This window comes from Rhea americana, unplaced genomic scaffold, assembly GCF_003343005.1.
Source record: "Rhea americana isolate MKP2758 unplaced genomic scaffold, rheAme1 scaffold_24, whole genome shotgun sequence".
NCBI lineage: Eukaryota > Metazoa > Chordata > Aves > Rheiformes > Rheidae > Rhea > Rhea americana.
The window spans coordinates 354,226-362,092 of record NW_028186357.1 but is presented as its reverse complement, the minus strand read 5'-3'; positions in this window follow the sequence as shown (position 1 = coordinate 362,092).

The following is a 7,867-nucleotide window of genomic DNA, read 5'->3' as shown; positions in this document are numbered from 1 at the left end:
TTTTTTTTGGTTGTGTACAAATTTAATATGAAATGACTGAAATATTTATTTAATATGTGCATTAAAAATTTGTATTAGCCTATGCGAGCCTGCCTGCTTTCCAAGGAGGGGCTGGGGATGGTGAGGCTGAAGGACGCAGAGGTGCCGGATGGGGCTGAGATGGGAAGCGGGAGGATGCCCTAGGACAATGGGGCCCAACTGAGTCTTTTAGAAATTATGGGTTTTTTTGGTGTGTATGTGGGTGTTTTGGTTTCTGTTGCTTGTTTTTTCTTGCAGCGAATTCCCCGTTTAATGGGTGGATGCCACCTCCTTGCCCTGTGGGGACAGTTTCTTTCCAGGCTGAGCTGGGACATACCATAATGGAGCCAAAGCTTTGACCTGGGCCAGCGGTTTAGGCGCCAGATGAGGCTTTCCAAAAGAAAGCTGATTTCTGCTCCCCTCCAGCCTAGAGGCAGCTTTCATGAAGTGCTCAGTGCTATGTAAACCAAAATAGCCTGTTGGATCCCCAGAGCCTGCAGGGGGATTTTCCCCCACACTCGAAGCAGGGACCCCCTTGTCCCCTCCCTGGGGCTGAGCAGCCCTCGGGAACCGGGGATGGTTCCCAGAGMGGTGTTGCACAGAGCAGGTATATTATGTTTTTAGCCAGATACGGAAGGATGCAAGAGCAGAATTGTTAAATATGTTAATAAAAGTGCAGAAGTGAGCAGGCTTTTGGGGTGAGAGTCTTGCTGTCCCCGGCGCCATCCCTGCTGGCACTGCCACCACCATGGAGCGTCTGCGGCCCACGATGATGTGTGGGTAGGGACTTGTCCGTGGGGTTCAAGCCATCTCCTGGCTGACGCCGCAGGCTGGGCTGGCGGGCTGCAGTGTGGGCTGAGCTGCCAATACACAGCCTTAATTGCAAGAAGGAAACCCCAGGGGCTGAGTGCTGGGCCTTGCTCTACACCTGAGCATTGCTGATGTCTCACAGAGGCTGTTGTGGGTGATACTTGCACCACGGGACAGCTCTGCTAAAGGTGGAGGGCATATGCCCCCSCTGTCCTTTGAGGGACCCACAGGCCAAAGAAGCCAGGAGCTGACAACCTGGAACAAGCGCGTGCTCCGGTCTCCAGGTAGCAGGGAATAAAAGTGAATGGCCCCTGGTCCTTTCCAGGTCAGAGATGGTGTTTGATACTCCTTAATGGGTGCTTTTCTTTCATTAATTTGTCTAATTGCTTTTCCTAATGGCTCTGTGAACCTGGCTGAATTGGTGCTGGGCTGCTGCTCCAGGTGAKGGTGGTAGGACTGGCTCCGTGAGGGTCAGCAGACATCCCCACTGGCGAGAAGGGGATGGTGCAGGAAGGGGACACCATGGGTGCTCAGCCTCTGGCCAGGCTGGCCTCCTGTCCCAGAAACAGCAGGCAACCAGCGCCTGGGCCACTGGTGTCCTATGGCTGGGAGGACACGAGGGCTCAAGCCTGGGGCCGGACACTGTGCGTGGCGTGTCCTTGCTCCGCACGGCATGCCATCCTCAGCTTGTGCCGTCTGCCGCAGCCCCTCTTTGGGAAAGGTGCCTGGGCCTGGCTCCTGGGAAGGCAGCTCCTGCTTTCCCAGGTAAGTTTGTCCATGGTTAATTAGCCCCTTTTCATTAAACGGCTTTTGGGTTACCATGCAGCCCAGGAGCACTGCAATTTGGGCCTTTGTTTATTGCTTGAATTTGTCTAGCCCCGGCTTCCAGCCAGCAAATGTTGTTTTGCCTTTGCTTGGAAGATTAAAGAGCCCACTGCTACTTAGTTAATGAGTAAGTGAATTAATTAATGACTCCTCATACCCTGTCCTGCACTGATACTGCTTGGTCCTTGGCCTGGCTGGAGCAGCTTGCACCCTTCCCAGTAGCCTGGGCCCTGTAGGGTGCTGGGTGTGTGCGCGCTGGTGCTGGGAGCTCCCACCACCCATGCAGAGATGGGGACAGTCTCCAACACTTCCTGCTCTTCCYCCAGACACTCAGGCTGCAGAAACCCTGCCTGTCGGCCGAAAGTATGACATTGAGCATCAGCCCACATGAGTGCCGGGACGCTTCCAGCCTCCTTCATCAACAGGAGATGTGTGTGTGTGTGGACCAAGCTTAGAACTCAGCTACCCGAAAGCCATGGGGCTGCAGGACACTGTGTGAGGGCTGCACTGGGGTCTGGAGGCCTTGGATGCGGACATTTCCTTCTCCTAGCCCATGCTTTTAGCACGKGTGTTGTGGGGAGAAACTCCTGCTACTTGAGTAGTGGGGAGCAGGAGGAACTGCCCAGCTTCCCAGGTCTCTCCTCAGGGAGGGTTTGGGAAGCTGGGATGGGGAGCTGGCAGAATGGAGAGGATGTGCTTTGAGCTAAGCAAATTCCTCATGACAGGGAAGTKCCCGTCCCTCCCGCCACTGCTCAGRGTGGTCACCCTGCAGTCCCCTCGCTGCCACTGGCTGGCCAGAGGGAGCTGGCAGATGAAGGAAGAGAGACGACTTCCCTGGCTGTTTGCCCACAGGTCGCTGCCTGCTCCTGGTGTAAACAGTGCTGCATGCTCTTTCCTAGGTGTGCAGGACTTTGCTGCATGGTCCCATCTGGACACAGGCAGGGCAAGCAGAGCAAAGAGGCCCAGTGCAGAGCGAAGGCTGGGAGAGTCTGCCTCACCAGGTGGGACCGGGAAGCCTGGCTGGTCCAGTCAGCAAGTACAGACTAGGAAGAAATAAGCCTGTGTTGCCTGAACGTGCAGGGGCAATGCCAGGGAGAGAGAACAGCTAATTTCAGGTCCAACGTGGCTCTGGAAGCAAACAGGTAGGTGGGCAGAACTAAATCAAAGTGGCAAGAAGAGGGCTCCAGGCTGCCAGACTGAGGAGAGCCCTTGCCCAGCCATGTTCTCCCACGGCACTAGGGTTCACCCACTAAGCCCCAAACTTTGGGGGACACTTTTTCTACTCCCATGCCCTCCCTTAGGGAATAAACATTGTTGGTTTATTGGCCATCCCACCCACGGGAACTTTTCCACCAGGTCTGGTCAGGGAAGGGGCCCACTRAGGAGGGTGGGCTGCCCAGTGCCCCAGCGGGGATGGGGCTCACCAGGGCCCTCTTGGGCATGCCCCAGCTCGGGGAAGAAGGACCAGGGGTGTTTGTTTATTGCATGAGGCTCAGCTTTCAAACATCTCTCTGCCACCCCCATCCCCCTCCTTTAATTAATTCTGGGTAAGAAGTCCTGGCTTTATTGTGCCACCGAGCTGAGGGCTCCCTGTGGGAAAAGTCACACCTTCTGAACAGCTTCTGATACCATGCAAATGAAGGACAAGTCCAGGAAACGCTTTCATCTCGGACCTGTCCAGCCCCCTGCCCATTAATTACACACATTTCATTTGTGTGAGAGCAATTCCTCTTGGGGAGGGGGCGGGGGACAGCCACAGCTTGTGGATCATCTTGGCCACACTCTCTAAAGACCCCTCCTTGGAAGGGGGTTTATGGCCAGTAAGAGGGATGCTCAGGGGCTCAGTGGGGGATCCCATATTTCTGCTCTCACACAGTCAGTCCAGATCAAACTGGCTTGCTCCATGGGCCAGCAGGCCTTACTCTGCTGGCAGAGAGGGCTCAGCACTGCGCTGCCTTCTGCTTGGTGTCAGCAGAACCATGGTCCCACGTTGGCCACAGTGACCCAAGCGCTGTGGGAGCATCCTGGAGGGAGGTGTGGAATGGACCAGAAATGAGCTCAGTGCTTTCCTCTCMCAAGGGAGTGACTCTCCAAGCTTGGGAGCTACGAGGAGGATATTTTTTGGGTAGGGTGGCTACCCAGTGATCCCCATGTAGTGAAATGTCTTTCAGTGCTGCCACCAAAACTTATGTGTTGTGAAACTGCTTTGTGCTGTGGCCGAGCACCAGGCCTTCTTGGCCAGGCACAGACCAGATCTAATTCTCCTCTTGAGCCTTTTTCTCTCCCTGCTCCTCTCGTTTCCATGCAGCMCCTCTGAACCCAGGTGTCCCCAGCATGGTTGTTGTTGAAGGCACTTCCATGCTGACTACAGTTTGCCTGGGGCTGATGAAGGGAGTCTGGCCCTCAATCCTGGAGAAGGCCCAGTGTGGGGAAGTGGAGTGTGGTGGGTTTTCACAGCCTGTTTCCTGGCCATGATAATAACACTTAGCACTTCTGTAACACCTGGGTGCTCCAAGCACCTACACATCTGCTCCTCATTACCACTCTGCTTCTCATTTGCAGTGTCTCTGCCCCCTCCCCATGCATACCTACAGCAGTAACAGCATACCCCTAGAAATGGGGGATTACCCTACAACCTTCCTCTTGGAAACTGCCTTCAGGGTAGGGTCCCAAGGAGGCCATGTTCTGCTCTGGGGCTGGGGTAGGCAGCTTGGAGCGACCACAATGGCTTTGCTGCAGAAGACCTTCTATGGCCAGGTTAGCCTCATCCTTGGGTGAGGAGGCCCGGTATGTGTCCCGTGGTATGACAACCCTTACACCTGGTGGCACATCTGGCCTTGTCCCACTGGCCAGAGGACTGACCATATATGAACAAGTTTGTGTGTGGATGGGTAGGAATTACATTTAATACCTGAATAATGGCCTGGGTTATTCTGCAAAAAAACTTACTTTATATATGCTATACTGGGGATAGGGATGACACTTTTTGGGTTCCTGAGTCTTGCAGCAACTCTGCTGTTTTCATAGTGTCTGTAGCACCAGAATGTTCCTCCGGAGATGTCAGGTGTGATGGCTGAGGTGCAATCTGTGGTGGCAAACTYCTAAACCAGAGGCTGATGGATATGAGGCTGTGTGGGGAAGAACCACTTTAGACGTGCCCAGGTACTGCTTCCTCTACGAAGCCTGTGCTGTCTGTTGCTGTGGACTGGAAACAAGATGCTGGGGGCAGAGGGAGCCTTGCCAGTTCAGTAGGGGTCTGATCTGCATCCCCTCGGGATCCCCTGCGTTGTCTGAGCCCTCTGTTCAGCTGTGATATAACCCTTTCCAGCCATGGCTGCAGCCCAGCAAGCTCGTGCYGTTGGCAGGTCCTTTCCAGGGTCCCTGGACCTTCCTCTCCTGCCAATATGGCCAATGGCCTTTTCTCCTCYCCTACAGGGCTTTTATAACAGAAGAAGAAATCTAGCCTGGCTCTTGCTGTGATTATTTTGCCACTTCTTTACACTGCAGCAGCACGTCGTAGTGGYTGGAGTCTCTTTTCTTTAGCGGGCTGTTCACACAGGCAATAGCAACTCTTGCCCCAYGGACCGGCTGTTTTGTATGGTCAGYTATAACAGGTGGCACAGCTGGATAGACGTGACCACTCTTACTTGTTTGGTTGCTGTCATGGCATAGGAAAATCCATGGGTAGGTTTTGAAGGAGGACTGGAAGGTGTTCCTGTGGATGGTCATAGCAAACGTGAGCAAGGCAGCCAAGGAGAAAAATGTGCATTTATARTGGCCAGCCCCCCACTCCCCCAAATCTGTAGGAGCAGCTGAATGCACCATGACAGGGCCCGAACTGTGCATTAAAAGGAGAGGTTCTGCCCCTAAGATGTGAGACAGATCTCGAGCACCAGGTTTATTTGTGTGCTCAGGCCCCAGGACATGGCCACGCTCCCCGTCACCCCCATGAGAAGCCGCTGCCCAGCTGGGAGCCAGCCCTTTGGTAATGGCCTGCGAATTTCCCCGGGCTCCGTTAATTGCCGCCTGGCTGCCAGTTACAACTCCAAGTCAATAGCGGGGAGTGTTGGGCTCTGCAAAACAACCCCTTGAAATCAGTTGTTATCCCAATTAACAACCAGTTTGGCTTCAGTTCAGGCTGTTAACCATCAAACAGCTAACTGCTGGTAATGATTGATTTCTCAGCAGTTGTGGTTGCAGTGAAGGAGCCAACCTGCTTCCAAAAATGCTATTAAAACTAAGACTTTGTGAATGCAACTGGCTCARGCAAACATTAGAGGCTACTGTCCCATGCAGACAAGGCAATGGCAAGGATTTCTACCCCTTCCGATTAAAGCATGGGTCAGTGAAGTGTATTAGGATGGACTGGCAGCTAATGGGCCAGCACTGCCGCTGTACCTGTACCATGCTCCAGGTAAGCAGCAGCTGCTCGTGTTTTTGGAGCATGGAGGCACTCAAGGCACCCCRTGGATGGAAATTGCTCCGTGTCCAACTCTCTTCCACAGTTCCTGTTCCAGCCAGCAAATTTACAAAGATTTCTTTGTCCAGTTTAGATGCTCAGGTGCTTCCACAAATCAGCCAGACTATTTCCATCTGTACAGCCCAGTGGGAACTTCCACATGGAGAGTGGTCCCCATCMGCATATGCAAGCCTAGGAATGCCTCCAGAGCAGTCTGGTATCTTGGTCCATGTCTATTCCCGAGCAACGCAGATGCATCTGCAGTAGGTGAGTATCCATATTCAAGTAACAAAATGTTCTTCAAGTCCCTGAGAAGGCAGATAATCTGGCGCTCAGGCAGCTTAACATTTAGGATACTGGTCAGACCTTAATCCATTTCCTTGCTTGCCCAGCTCCACTATTTCAGGCTCTGGTTCTCCGCAGTGCACTGGCGGCTTGGTTCTAACACATTGCTGATGCTACATCAAGGGATTTGGCGGGATGTTTTTTCTCGTGATCAAAGTGGCCGATTCAAGCTGTAGCATGTACAGGGAGGAGGGAGACAGCCACCTGTCGTGGAAATACTTTGAAAATGCAGAGGGCTCATTGCAGAGGTGGAAGTCTGTTGACCTTGTGAAATGTACACTCAGACAGCGCTGGGTAGCAGAGCGGCACAGGGCTAGGAGTGAGGGCTGAGATGTAAAACACTATGCTTCTCATGGATCTGGAGCAGAGGGCAGTCAGGCCAGCACCTCAGCACTGGACCCTTAGCTCTATTTTTGAAGCTGGGTCTTCATGTCTTTCAGTAGGAGGCAGGCACCCAGGTCCCACGCAGGTGCTTTGAAGATTTCCCCCCGAGGTTCTCTCAAGTGCAGATCTTGTCCCCTCTGGTGCCATGCCTTTGCAGTCCTTTCTTGGGAAACATCATTATCCTAGATTCCCAGTAGTACGTACCCAGCACACTGCACATTTTTCGTAATTGGCAATACTAGATATTGCTCGTGCAAATAGGATAAAGATGCTTATTTCATCATGTATCTATTAAAAGTAGCATTGTCTTCTCCTGCTCATGATCACCTTTCCACCCCTATTGCCAAGTCTGGGGAAGCCAGGTTGTTGCCTGGGACTCCCCATGTGCTGGGAAGTGCATGAGCAGTGAGCTCCTGCATGCTAGGAATCAGTAAAGATTTCTCCTTCTTTCTATCCTTGGAGAACTAGATTCTCAGAGATAGGGGTGGGGAGGAGAATTAAGAACCTTTTAGATTAAAGAATCTGGATTTAGAGCCCCCTCAGGTCTATGAGCAAATGTTTTATCTGCAGCTTGTGTATTTAACTGTTTGGGCTGAATATAGCAATCCTGACCAGTGCATCTTCTGTGTTTCCCATTCCTCTTGCAGCTCTTGCTACATGTATCCTTCTAGGAGATGATGACTGGTGCCTCTCACCTGCTGGAACTGGATGAGATTTGCCTGCTCAGACTTTTTCTGTAAAACGGAGAAGGTCAGTTACAAGCAGAAAAGGTTGGCTTTGTTAGTTTTTTTTTTTTTTTTTTTTTTTTTTTTTTTTTTTTTAGATGCTGAAAATGCTCTATCATCAGGAGCCTGGCTTAGTTTTCAGCAGCCAGCACAACTGAGCCAAACTCTCAGCAGAGAATTCAGCTAGAGAAGCAGCAGAAACTTTCCAGGGTTGTTCTGTTGAAGTCCCACATCCTCGTTCCTCCTTATAACTTGTACCACAACAGCCARTGTTTTTGTCGGCTCTTCTCAGACACTCAGA